The following is a 15133-nucleotide window of genomic DNA, read 5'->3' as shown; positions in this document are numbered from 1 at the left end:
ACCTATAGGTGACCACAAAGTTGAATCTCGTAAAAAACAACGCCCATCGAGCTTGACTCGGGTTTAGCCTCTGGGCAGATTCTAGGAAAACCAGATTCTTGTGGTCAGTAAGGACCGTTACCTGGTGCCTAGCCCCCTCCAGGAAATGGCGCCACTCTTCAAATACCCATTTAATGGCTAAGAGTTCGCGGTTGCCAACATCATAGTTTCTCTCAGTGGAGGAGAACTTCCTGGAGAAGTAGGCACAGGGACGGAGAAGGGTGAGAGACCTAATACCCTGGGACAAGACAGCACCCACTCCCACCTCGGAGGCGTCAACCTCCACGATGAATGGCTCCATTTGGTTAGGCTGAATCAGCACTGGGGCAGAGACAAAGCACCTCTTAACCGGTTAAGGACCAGGCTGTTTTACAGCTAAATGACCAGAGCAAATTTTAAAATTTTGCTATGCGCTTCTTTAGATGACTATAACTCTGCAGGTGAATAAAGTTCATCTTTGAATTTTACACTCTTTTTAAAGGACAGATAGGGCTTTGTTTTAGTGGCATTTGTCAGTATATATCTGTAATGATGGGGGGAAGGGAAACAGACAAGTGAGCCCTAATCTACCCGCCACTCTGTCCCTGCCTACTTGCAACGACCCGCCCTAGGCGACGGGGTACAACTGGGCGACGGTCCCTACGCTCAGTAAGTGCACGACAGACAAACAGACAAGGGTACACAAAGCAAAGGAAAAGGGGCAGTTGCCCACGGTAACACCGTGAGCAACAAGAGTAGTGAACGAGCCGAGTCAAACCAGGAGTATACGAGGTACCAAACGCAGAGCAGGATAGTAGTCAGCAAGCCGAGTCAAACCAGGAGTGTACGAGGTACCAAACGCAGAGTAGGAGAGTAGTCAGTAAGCCAGGGTCAGTATGAAGCAGGGTCAAATAGTTAGAAGCTGCAGCAGGGCCAGGAAACCACACGAGAAGAATCACAAGCAAAGGAGGAACAGGAAAGGCAGGTATAAATAGACAGAGGGCGGGAGCTAGCTCCGTCTGGCCAGGCTGCGATAGGCTCTCCCACTCCTAAGCCTGCCATCCTGAGTGGTGGAAGATGGAGTCAGTCTCAGAGACATAGAGGCAGGTGCAGACTGATTACCTATGGGCGTATACACAGAAGTTGTGCCTGGCAGATCCTTTACAGTACCCCCCCCCCTTTTATGAGGGGCCACCGGACCCTGTCTAAGTGGACCTGGTTTATTGGGGAACTAATCTGGCCACATACACATCCAGCGTTATTGTTGCGTTATTATTATTAAGCAGTTTGTAAGTGCAGGCACACCTTCAAACCCGCTGTCTGCCCAGAGAGCAGCGATATGGAAAGCAGCTGTGAGGTGTGCAGCTGTCACCGCTGGTTGTCAGCCCAGGCACGGCTAGTGCAGCCGTTCACTGGGTTTTGTATTGTGTTGGAGCGGTTAGAATAGGTCTGCTCAGTAAGCTCAGTGTGTGGACCGAGCTGATGCGTAGAGCGGTGATGGCTCGATTGTCTAGACCCCACAGTCTCACTGCACCTCGCCTACGGTCAGACCCGTGGATAGTAAATTACAACCTCGGGGAGACTGTGCCTGGAGTCACCAGCTGTCAGACCACGTCGTGGCGGGAGGTGAGGGAGATACCCCAGCTGATCAGGGTTAGACAGCGAGACACGCTTCAAGTGAAGCGGTGTAGCGCAGTAGAGCAGCTGACAGCTGTCAGCCGTATTATATAGCGTAGTCTATTGAGAGCTGAAAAGAGACAGCTCTGGCCATGTATAAGCACCAATGGATAATGGATTTAAACACCCGACGCGCCTTTCGCCAGCATTCTGGCTTCTTCCAGGGGTGGGAGGCCGCCATTAAAGTGCCCTATAAATAGGGTCCTTCTTAATTGACAGTCTCAGAGACCAATCAGAGACCTAGGTCTCGACTGGTATGATATTGATGAAATTCTCTATAAATTATTATGAGAAATTACAATAATTGTTAGTAGGACACCATAACAGCAACATGTTATAACCAAATTAAAGAAAATGAAAGAAATAAAAAGAATTTGTGTTTTATTTTTACTTTCTAAAGATTTTTTTTTATCTTTTATTTTTTATTCTTTATTTTTAAAATAAAATAGATTACATAATAAATGACATGTAAATCTTATAATAGTGATAATGGTATAGATCGGACAGCGAAAAGGATGGAAAAATATATATGTATATGAAATGAATGGACACACATATATAAAAATTCATACATTAATGGAGAGATGTGGATATGTTGGAGAGAGTATATACTGATATAGACCTATTACAGAAAACATCCGAAGCCACAATTTTCATTAAGTCCAAATGGACTCACTGATTTCATATTGAAAATCCATTCACTTTCCTTTTTCAAAAGTGCCTGATCTAAATTGCCCCTTCTGATGCCCAGATGTATTCCGCACAGGGCCCAGCCTTTGAGGGTTGTCCAATTGGAATTGTGTACATTCCCGAAATATCTGGCTATAGGGGTTGGATTGAATGGCTTATTTTTGATCCTGCAATCCTGCTCATTTTTTGCAAAGTTAATTATAGAGTTGATATGCTCACGGATCCGTATGCGCAGTTCTCTCTTGCTTTTCCCAATGTATTTGAGACCGCATGGGCATTCGAGGAAATAAATCACTCCGGGGGTGGAGCATCTTATATGGTCAGAAATCCGATGGACGATACCGAATGCATCCACAAACTCTAGCTTGTCCACTAGTACCCGACAAGCTCTGCACATTCTACATGGATAGAGACCAGGATTAAGCACTGGCCTATTCTTACTTATTCTTGAAAAATGGCTCTGGACCAGAACGGTAGCTCCCTGGAGGTGGATGAATGGCTGAATGGATGAATGGCTGAATGGCTCACCACTTGCGATGTGGAGTCCCTCTATACGAGCATAGATCACAAGGTAGGCTGTGCAGCGGTTGAATTTTTCCTGCAAAGAAAGGAGGGTTATAATCCATCTCGGAAGAACTTTGTCCTACGTGCACTAAAGTTTATTTTGAAACACAATTATTTCCTTTTCGATGGCAGGTTTTATTTGCAACTACGAGGAACAGCCATGGGAGCAGCGGTGGCACCCACCTTTGCCAACTTATATCTGGGCTGGTGGGAAGAATGTCACGTTTTTTGTCCCGAAATGGAGAAATTCACCTCCAGGATTAATATCTGGCGCAGATTTATAGATGACATATTGCTCATCTGGAATGGCTCATCTAGGGAACTTGAAGAATTCGTAGAGGTTTTGAACACCAACAACTTCAACCTCAAATTGACCTTAACATATGACCATCAGTCTATCCCCTTCTTGGATGTAAGGCTCTTTGCCAACGAGCGGGGTATAATTGAGACAGACCTTTATCGCAAGAAAACAGCCACTAATAGCCTTCTGGATGCCACAAGTGCTCACTCCGTTAACACCATTAGAGGCATTCCAAAGGGAGAATTCTTGAGGCTCAGACGAAACTGTTCCACCTTCCAGCTCTTTAAGACTCGGGCAACAGAGCTGAAGAACAGACTGTCATGTAGGAATTACAGCAAAAGGAACATCAAGAAAGCCTACAACTGGGCGCTGAAGACAGATCGGGAAACTCTGCTGACACCAAAAACAAAGATTAACACAGAACGATCTCAACCACGATTTGTCACTGATTTTAATGACAGTTGGGATGAAATGACACTCATTCTAAACCGTCACTGGAACATCCTACTTAGTGACCCAGTACTCAATAATTTTCTTACCAGTAGGGTCTCTCTGGGATATAGAAAATGCAAGACCATATCAAACGTTCTGGTCCAGAGCCATTTTTCAAGAATAAGTAAGAATAGGCCAGTACTTAATCCTGGTCTCTATCCATGTAGAATTTGCAGAGCTTGTCGGGTACTAGTGGACAAGCGAGAGTTTGTGGATGCCTTTGGTATCGTCCATCGGATTTCTGACCATATAAGATGCTCCACCCCCGGAGTAATTTATTGCCTCGAATGCCCATGCGGTCTCAAATACATTGGGAAAACCAAGAGAGAACTGCGCATACGGATCCGTGAGCATATCAACTCTATAATTAACTTTGCAAAAAATGAGCAGGATTGCAGGATCAAAAATAAGCCATTCAATCCAACCCCTATAGCCAGACATTTCGGGAATGTACACAATTCCAATTGGACAACCCTCAAAGGCTGGGCCCTGTGCCCTGTGCGGAATACATCTGGGCATCAGAAGGGGCAATTTAGATCAGGCACTTTTGAAAAAGGAAAGTGAATGGATTTTCAATATGAAATCAGTGAGTCCATTTGGACTTAATGAAAATTTTGGCTTCGGATGTTTTCTGTAATAGGTCTATACTCTCTCCAACATATCCACATCTCTCCATTAATGTATGAATTTTTATATATGTGTGTCCATTCATTTCATATACATATATATTTTTCCATCCTTTTCGCTGTCCGATCTATACCATTATCACTATTATAAGATTTACATGTCATTTATTATGTAATCTATTTTATTTTAAAAATAAAGAATAAAAAATAAAAGCTAAAATAAATTTTTTAGAAAGTAAAAATAAAACACAAATTCTTTTTATTTCTTTCATTTTCTTTAATTTGGTTATAACATGTTGCTGTTATGGTGTCCTACTAACAATTATTGTAATTTCTCATAATAATTTATAGAGAATTTCATCAATATCATACCAGTCGAGACCTAGGTCTCTGATTGGTCTCTGAGACTGTCAATTAAGAAGGACCCTATTTATAGGGCACTTTAATGGCGGCCTCCCACCCCTGGAAGAAGCCAGAATGCTGGCGAAAGGCGCGTCGGGTGTTTAAATCCATTATCCATTGGTGCTTATACATGGCCAGAGCTGTCTCTTTTCAGCTCTCAATAGACTACGCTATATAATACGGCTGACAGCTGTCAGCTGCTCTACTGCGCTACACCGCTTCACTTGAAGCGTGTCTCGCTGTCTAACCCTGATCAGCTGGGGTATCTCCCTCACCTCCCGCCACGACGTGGTCTGACGGCTGGTGACTCCAGGCACAGTCTCCCCGAGGTTGTAATTTACTATCCTCGGGTCTGACCGTAGGCGAGGTGCAGTGAGACTGTGGGGTCTAGACAATCGAGCCCTCACCGCTCTACGCATCGGCTCGGTCCACACACTGAGCTTACTGAGCGGACCTATTCTAACCGCTCCAACACAATACAAAACCCAGTGAACGGCTGCACTCGCCGTGCCTGGGCTGACAACCAGCGGTGACAGCTGCACACCTCACAGCCGCTTTCCATATCGCTGCTCTCTGGGCAGACAGTGGCGTGAAGGTGTGCCTGCACTTACAAACTGCTTAATAATAATAACGCAACAATAACGCTGGATGTGTATGTGGCCAGATTACATCTGGTCACCCATTTATTGTAGGGCCAATTTTGAGCCGTACTAGCTGCTCGCTGTTTCAACAGCGCAGCTAGAATCATTCACAGTTCAGCGATGTGTTTATTATAATGGAATTTCAGTGACAGTGAAATCACCTAACACCAATACAGTGAAATCACCTACATTACACTCATTCCATTCAAGCCATGATAGCTGCCTATTAACAACGCAGCACAAACGCTGCATGTGCATGTGACCAACAATACCATTACTCATATTATTTGCGGTAGGCCATACCAGTCCACTCAGCTGCCCGAAGGTATGAGTCCATCTTTCTAGCACGGGCTAGTTTTTCTAGCTGACATATTGGTCTTTTCTCATTAAGGGTATGTTCACACGGCGGGGGTCCGTAACGGCTGAAATTACGGGGATGTTTCAGCCTGAAAACATCCCCGTAATTTCAGCCGTACCGGCATGTGCAGGCGCTTGAACGCCGCGTCAACTACGGCCGTAATTAGCGCTGCTATTCATTGGAGTCAATGAATAGCGGCTCCAATTACGGCCAAAGAAGTGACAGGTCACTTCTTCTACGCGGGCGTCTATTTACGCGCCGTCATTTGACAGCGGCGCGTAAATATACGCCTCGTGTGAACAGACAAACGTCTGCCCATTGCTTTCAATGGGCAGATGTTTGTCAGCGCTATTGAGGCGCTATTTTCGGACGTAATTCGGGGCAAAAACGCACGATTTACGTCCGTAAATAGGCCGTGTGATCATACCCTTATAGTGCAGTGACACGTGCCACACAGTGGAAAATAGCGGTAGTGGAATCACTCGATATTGTATTTAGTGGTACTCCTCAACATAGTATCAATTCCCAATTCAGGCCAAGGTATGTGAGTTTGGGGGTCACTCACACATACCGGTTTGCACCAATGGACTTTTAATATTAAATTAATGCAAATCAATAAAAGTTACTTATTAATTAATTTAGTCTAGACCACATCTGTCCTCTTTTCCCCTCCCCTAATTCATTTAGCTCTATACGGTGGTGTACACCCATGTGGTCCTCCTGACCTATTCTCTCGAGTGAGACAGGTGATCTTCACCAGTTGCGGTACCCAAGTCCTCTCCTCAGGCCCGTATCCTCTCCAATGGACCAGGTACTGGAGGGAGCCTTGGACCATCTTGCTGTCCACAATCTTGGCCACCTCGAATTCCACCCCCTCAGGGGTGAGAACGGGGACAGGAGGTTTCCTCGAGGGAGCCAAAGACAGGGAGCAGCGTTTAAGGAGGGAGGCATGAAACACGTCGTGTAATCGAAAAAATGGGGGCAACTCCAGTCGGAAGGAGACAGGATTGAGGACTTCAATGACCTTATACGGCCCTATAAACCGGGGAGCAAACTTCTTGGACGGGACCTTAAGGCGCAAGTTCTTAGACGATAACCACACCAGATCCCCGACCATAAACAAGGGGTTAGCAGAACGTCTTCTATCAGCCTGAGTTTTTTGTATGCTCTGGGACGCCTCTAGGTTCTTCTGAACCTGGGCCCAGACTGTGCACAGTTCCCGATGAACGACCTCTACCTCGGGATTGTTGGAACTACCAGGTGAAATGGAGGAGAACCGTGGATTAAACCCAAAATTACAGAAAAAGGGGGAGACCCCTGACGAGTTACTGACCTGGTTATTAAGGGAAAATTCGGCGAGGGGAATGAATGAGACCCAATCATATTGACAGTTAGAGATAAAACACCTTAAATATTGTTCTAGAGACTGATTAGTCCTCTCGGTTTGGCCATTAGTTTCAGGATGGAAGGCAGAGGAGAAGGACAGATCAATCTCCAACTTTTTAAAGAAGGCTCTCCAAAACAATGAAACAAATTGTACCCCTCTGTCCGAAACAATATTGACAGGGACCCCATGGAGACGCAGGATGTGTTTGACAAACAAGGTAGCTAACGTCTTAGCATTGGGTAGTTTCTTGAGGGGCACAAAGTGGCACATCTTACTGAAGCGGTCTACTACAACCCACACCACCGACTTGCCTTGAGATGGAGGCAAATCGGTGATAAAATCCATGGAGATATGGGTCCAAGGTCTCTGGGGAATGGGCAAAGAACGTAGTAAGCCCGCCGGTCGGGACCTGGGAGTCTTGGACCTAGCATAAACCTCACAAGTGGCAACGTAGGCCTTAACGTCTTTAGGCAACCCAGGCCACCAATAGTTTCTGGCAATGAGATGTTTGGTACCCAGGATGCCTGGATGACCAGATAGTGTGGAGTCATGATTTCCCCTAAGTACCCTTAGCCGGAATTGCAGGGGAACAAACAGCTTGTTCTCAGGAAGGTTCCCGGGAGCTGAACCTTGATCAGCCGCAATTTCAGAGACTAAATCAGAATCAATAGAAGAAATGATTATACCAGGAGGCAAAATGCAAGCAGCATCTTCCTCTGAAGGAGGGCTGGCCATGAAGCTACACGACAGTGCATCGGCCTTAATATTTTTAGACCCAGCCCTATAGGTAACCAAAAAGTTGAATCTGGTAAAAAATAGCGCCCATCGAGCTTGTCTCGGATTTAGCCTCCGGGCAGATTCTAGGAAAACCAGATTCTTGTGGTCGGTAAGGACTGTTACCTGGTGCCTAGCCCCCTCCAGAACGTGGCGCCACTCTTCAAATGCCCATTTAATGGCTAAGAGTTCACGGTTGCCAATATCATAGTTACTCTCAGTGGGCGAAAACTTCCTGGAGAAGTAGGCACAGGGACGGAGATGGGTGAGGGACCTGGTACCCTGGGACAAGACAGCCCCCACTCCCACCTCGGATGCGTCAACCTCCATGATAAATGGCTCCATTTGGTTGGGCTGAACAAGCGCCGGGGCCGAGATAAAGCACTTCTTAAGGACCTCAAAAGCCTGGAATGCCTCAGGAGGCCAGTGGAGGAGATCAGCACCTTTGCGAGTGAGGTCCGTAAGAGGCTTAGCGATGACCGAGAAGTTAGCAATAAATCTCCTGTAATAATTAGCGAACCCCAAAAAACACTGTAACGCCTTCAGGGAGGCAGGTTGGACCCATTCCGGGGTCCATGCGGAATTCATGAGGATTGAGGATTTGACCCAAAAATGGTATCTCCTGCACCCCAAACACACATTTTTCGGTCTTCGCAAACAGTTTGTTTTCCCAAAGGACCTGGAGCACCTTCCTGACATGCTCAATGTGGGAGGACAAGTCCTTGGAAAACACAAGTATGTCATCAAGGTACACTACAAGAAATACCCCCAGGTAATCTCTTAAAATCTCATTTTTGAAATTCTGGAAGACCGCGGGGGCATTACACAACCCAAAGTGCATGACGAGGTATTCGAAATGACCTTCGGGCGTGTTAAAAGCAGTCTTCCACTCATCCCCCTCTTTGATGCGGATAAGGTTATACACCCCCCGTAGATCAAACTTAGAGAACCATTGGGCCCCCTGAACCTGATTAAAGAGATCAGGAATCAAAGGAAGGGGATACTGGTTCCTTACAGTGACCTTATTCAAGTTACGGTAGTCAATGCATGGCCTAAGACCACCATCCTTCTTCCCTACGAAGAAGAAGCCAGCACCTACCGGAGAAGTAGAGGGGCGAATGTAACCCTTGGCCAGGCATTCCTGGATATACTCTCTCATGGCTTCACGTTCGGGACAAGAAAGATTAAATATCCTACCCTTAGGAAGCTTAGCTCCTGGTACCAAATCGATAGCGCAATCGTATTCTCTATGAGGAGGTAACACTTCGGAACCCTCCTTAGAGAAAACATCAGCGAAGTCCTGAACAAACTCAGGTAGCGTGTTCCCCTCCTCAGGGGGAGAAATAGAATTAACAGAAAAACATGACGACAAGCATTCATTACCCCATTTGGTAAGCTCCCCAGTATTCCAGTCAAACGTGGGATTATGCAACTGCAACCAGGGAAGGCCTAAAACCAAATCGGACGATAATCCCTGCATCAACAGTACAGAGCACTGCTCCAAATGCATGGAGTTCAAAAACAGGGGTATGCTGTGTAAAATAACCATTAGCAAGAGGAGTGGAGTCGATACCCACTACCGGGACAGGTTTAGGCAAATCAATCAAAGGCATAGCTAGAGACATAGCAAATTCCACAGACATGATATTAGCAGAAGACCCTGAATCCACGAAGGCACTGCCGGTAGCAGACCTACCACCAAAAGAGACCTGAAAGGGAAGCAAGATTTTATTACGTTTCATATTTACGGGAAATACCTGTGCGCCCAAGTGACCTCCCCGATGATCACTTAGGCGTGGAAGTTTTCCGGCTGCTTATTCTTATGCCTAGGACAGGTGTTCACTTGATGCTTGTCATCCCCACAATAGAAGCAGAGACCATTCTTCCTGCGGAACTCTCTACGTTGTCGGGGGGACACGGAGGCCCCGAGTTGCTTAGGTACCTCTGAGTCTTCCGTGGAAGAGCGAAGCAACGGGACCTCGGGAGGCATCATGGGGGAGTCAGAGGGGAAAACACAAAAACGTTCAAGTTGTCGTTCCCTGAGACGTCGGTCAAGTCGTACCGCTAAAGCCATAACCTGGTCTAGGGAGTCAGAAGAGGGATAGCTAACTAGCAGGTCTTTCAGGGCGTTCGACAGACCCAACCTAAACTGGCACCTTAAGGCAGGGTCATTCCACCGAGAAGCTACGCACCACTTCCTAATGTCAGAACAATACTCCTCAACAGGTCTATTACCCTGACGTAAGGTCACCAGCTGACTCTCTGCAAAGGCAGTCCTGTCAATCTCGTCATAAATGAGTCCGAGAGCAGAAAAGAAAAGATCAACGGAGGAATGTTCAGGGGCGTCAGGAGCCAAGGAGAAGGCCCATTCTTGGGGCCCTTCCTGGAGCCGGGACATAATTATACCCACCCGCTGGCTCTCAGAACCTGAGGAGTGGGGCTTTAAGCGAAAGTAGAGCCTACAACTCTCCCGAAAGGAGAGAAAAGTCCTCTGATCCCCTGAGAACCGGTCAGGCAACTTGAGGTGGGGTTCAAGAGGTGAGGTGAGGGGCACTACCATGGTAGCATCAGGCTGGTTGACCCTCTGAGCAAAGGCCTGGACCTGTAGGGAGAGACCCTGCATTTGCTGAAACAGGGTCTCAAGGGGGTCCATAGTAGTGTGAGGAACCAGGGTAGCCTAGGTATATGGCTTGTGATTATGTAATGATGGGGGGTAGGGAAACAGACAAGTGAGCCCTAATCTACCCGCCACTCTGTCCCTGCCTACTTGCAACGACCCGCCCTAGGCGACGGGGTACAACTGGGCGACGGTCCCTACGCTCAGTAAGTGCACGACAGACAAACAGACAAGGGTACACAAAGCAAGGGAAAAGGGGCAGTTGCCCACGGCAACACCGTGAGCAACAAGAGTAGTGAACGAGCCGAGTCAAACCAGGAGTGTACGAGGTACCAAACGCAGAGCAGGAGAGTAGTCAGCAAGCCGAGTCAAACCAGGTGTGTACGAGGTACCAAACGCAGAGCAGGAGAGTAGTCAGTAAGCCAGGGTCAGTATGAAGCAGGGTCAAATAGTTAGAAGCTGCAGCAGGGCCAGGAAACCACACGAGAAGAATCACAAGCAAAGGAGGAACAGGAAAGGCAGGTATAAATAGACAGAGGGCGGGAGCTAGCTCCGTCTGGCCAGGCTGCGATAGGCTCTCCCACTCCTAAGCCTGCCATCCTGAGTGGTGGAAGATGGAGTCAGTCTCAGAGACATAGAGGCAGGTGCAGACTGATTACCTATGGGCGTATACACAGAAGTTGTGCCTGGCAGATCCTTTACAATATCATTTTTATTTTTTTCTCTAAAGTGGGAAAATTGGAAAAAAATGCAAGAATTTAGCAATTGCGTCAGTTTATGCTAGCATTTTTCACACACAGTATGGACCACGGACAAAATTAATCTCCTTTCACATTCTTCCACTTCTCCCGTGCATGGGGATACCAAATATGTGTGCCTTATTCACTGTGCAGGCATGTGCCAGGGCTTGGCATAAAAGGAGGCTTTTTGGCCTTTTCGGTCCAGGAATTTTGCATTTGATTTTATAGCCGCATACTGTTTTCTGGGGGGCGTAATGCTGATGAAACATTAGAAACACCCCATAAATGACTTCATTCACACAAGTAGACCCCACAAGGTTTCCTTCAAGGGGTTTATCATATTTTTAGACAGTCCAGTTTTCTTCTGAAAGTTTCTTGAATAAGATGGAACAAAATAAAATCAGCACTTTTTTAGCAAATGCGTCAGTTTAGGCTAGCATTTTTCACACACGGCATAGACCACGGACAAAATTCATATCCTTTCACATTCTTCCACTTCTCTCGTGAATGGGGATACCAAATATGTGTCCCTTATTCACTGTGCGGGCATGTGCCAGGGCTTGGCATAAAAGGAGGCTTTTTGGCCTTTTCGGTCCAGGAATTTTGCATTTGATTTTATAGCCGCATACTGTTTTCTGGGGGGCCTAATGCTGCTGAAACATTAGAAACACCCCATAAATGACTTCATTCACACAAGTAGACCCCACAAGGTTTCCTTCAAGGGGTTTATCATATTTTTAGACAGTCCAGTTTCCTTCTGAAAGTTTCTTGAATAAGATAGAACAAAATAAAATCAGCGCTTTTTTAGCAAATGCGTCAGTTTAGGCTAGCATTTTTCACACACGGCATAGACCACGGACAAAATTCATCTCCTTTCACATTCTTCCACTTCTCCCATGAATGGGGATACCAAATATGTGTGCCTTATTCACTGTGCAGGCATGTGCCAGGGCTTGGCATAAAAGGAGGCTTTTTGGCCTTTTCGGTCCAGGAATTTTGCATTTGATTTTATAGCCGCATACTGTTTTCTGATGGGCATAATGCTGCTGAAAGATTAGAATCACCCCATGGTGGACTTCCGGTTTCCGGCGCTGCCGATGCAGGATGCGAGTGACTGAGCTCCCGCTCCCGTCCAGCCTGTTTGATCGCAATAGTCGCTTCGGCGACGACAATCAGCGGTGAAGCCACCAGCCCTGCACACGGAAACATACCCGGTGGTGCCTGTATGGACTGGTACCTCCTCAGAAGCGTGCAGAAGCCAGCCATGGAAGATTCAGCCGCGGCCGTGGTAAAGGGAGGTAAGATGGCGGCGCTTCCCGCCACTGCGACCCTGCTATACACACAGGAAGATGAGCTGCAACACCATCAGTCCCAGCTTTCAAGCCCGGCAGAACACATAATGTCCTCTCATCCTGCAGCCATTGATTATGTAGCCCTGGCCCGTGAAGTAGCCAAACAGATAGCGCCAGAACTGCAAAAGGCGTTGGAAAAAACGGTGCAAGATTCCCTAAACCACGTGCAGGCGGAGCTGGCACAAGTCACTACCAGAGCTGATGAGTTAGAACAGCGTATGACGCTGCTGGAGGATGAAAATGAGCGTCTGCAACGAAACTGAAAAGGGTGCTGTCTGTTACTACGCAGTTGGGGGACAAGGTGGAGGATCTGGAGAACCGCTCCAGGAGGAGCAACCTGCGACTGGTGGGGCTGAAGGAAGCGGTGATATCTTCTGATTTACAGCGACTATGTGAGAGGACATTGCCAGCAGCTTTAGGTCTTCCCCGTCCTTGCCGGGTGGAGAGGGCGCACAGAGTGGGGCCGGACCCCAGAAACCTCCCAGCAACAGATGACCACAGTTCGCTTCGTCCCAGACAAGTAATCTTTAAGCTGTTGGATTACAATGACAAGGTGGCACTCATGAAAGCTTTCCGCAGCAGATCGCGTCCTTTGGAAATAATGGGCATGAAAGTGCTACTTTTTGAGGATTTCTCTGCGGAGGTTGCAAAACGAAGGCGGGCCTTCAGCAAGATCTGCACCGCGCTGTTCCAAGCGAAAATACGCTTTAACCTGCAGTACCCAGCCATCTTACGGGTGTTTCAAGAGAACGGGCGGAACAAGGTTTTCACCACGCCACAGGAAGCGGAGGACGCACTTACAGAGCTTTGCAGGCACAGACCCCAGCAAGAAGAAGAGGAGCGTCACAGTCCAGCATACAGTCCAAATCGCAAGTCAAGAGAAGCCAAACGGAACCGACAAAATATGGAGCGAACCTGGGTAGAAGCTTTAATGCCCACACCAGGAAGATCCCGGGGGGGTCGAGCCGGAAATGGAGGGGACTCTCCGAAGCCGCAGAGGTGAACGCGGGACCGCACCCGATCTACGTCTCCTGATTGACGGACGAAGTTCTTTTCAGCACCATTTTATTTAAGCTGATGTGATGATGATTTTGTGGACGCTGTAGACCAATTGCAGATTCCGACCGGCTACAGATAAGTTTGCAGATAATTTGAAAGTTTTGGGGGCGATGTTTGGCGGTCTTGTACGGCACTTTGTACCGGTCAACAGCTGACCTAATGTTATAATGTTACAATGTTGAAATGTATGCATTTTTGGTATTTCCCTGCATTCTCGCTACAGGAGATTAGTGAGGGAGTTAGATCAGGTTCTGAGATTTTTCCTTGTGGGCGGGATCGACCGGGAATGATACAATGCCTCCCCTACGCAAGGGATTAGTTATATCTGCCACAGACGGCATACTGGGGGAAGTTGCGGTAGGAGATCTGGGAAAAGGAGGCAGGGAAACCTAGAGGCGAAACAAGATTTATGTGGTTATGTGAGGATATAATCCAAACGGACTCTAGGTTGTTAAACCGACGGTATGAGAATGTATAAATGTGTGCACAGGCGACAAAGGGGTAATGAGGTGGTATGGGCAGGTGCTGCTTCCTCATTGAAGGAGACATATATGCAGGTCTGGGTGGGAGGGGGAGGGAGGGGCGTGTTTTGACACAACAGAAAAAAGTGAAGTCACTTACACCAGTGGGTATTAAGGGGCTGATAACCCTTGCCGTAGGTGATTTTATGGTGTTGTTAGATAAGGGCCGGATGGCCTTGACATGGAGTTTGGTTCTGGTTTATAAGCCGGGTTTTGGTTATGTTATTAATGTTTATACATGGCTCTTGGAAAAAGGCGGATCTGACTCCCCGAACCTATCACGACTTTTAGGCATTTTAGCTCATCTTATGCACGGCCCAATAACATGAAAATAGTCTCTTGGAACGTTAAAGGGCTGAGAGCCCCACAGAAACGGACCAAACTTTTGCGACACATGAAACGATTGCACCCAGATGTGGCCCTATTACAGGAAACTCACCTTACCGAGCCAGAGTTTAAGTATTTGCAAAAATTCTGGGTGGGTCAGGTTTTTGGCTCGTCGGCAAGGGAGGGTAAGGCGGGAGTGATAATTTTGATACATAAAAATTTTGCGTTTACGCTTGTGTCCCAGGAACGGGATGACGAGGGCCGTTGGATCCATCTAGTGATGGAGCATGCAGGGGAAACTATCAGTATTCATAATGTGTATGGCCAAAATACGATTAACACATGTTTTTTTGGTCATTTGGAAACCCAACTCCAGCAGGATCGCACTAGGTTTTTGATTCTGGGGGGAGACCTTAACACTGTGAGGTCTTCAAGGGAAGATAGGAGCGCAGGGACTAGTTCGCAGAGAAATAGAGATAGGATCTTGCCCGACTTTTTAAGACACACGGCCCTAATAGATGCGTGGAGGAGTCTACACCCAGATGCGCGGGAATATACACATTTCTCTCATGTTCATCAGTCATGGT

The sequence above is a fragment of the Rhinoderma darwinii genome, chromosome 9, assembly GCF_050947455.1.
Source record: "Rhinoderma darwinii isolate aRhiDar2 chromosome 9, aRhiDar2.hap1, whole genome shotgun sequence".
NCBI lineage: Eukaryota > Metazoa > Chordata > Amphibia > Anura > Rhinodermatidae > Rhinoderma > Rhinoderma darwinii.
This window is presented reverse-complemented; position numbering follows the sequence as displayed.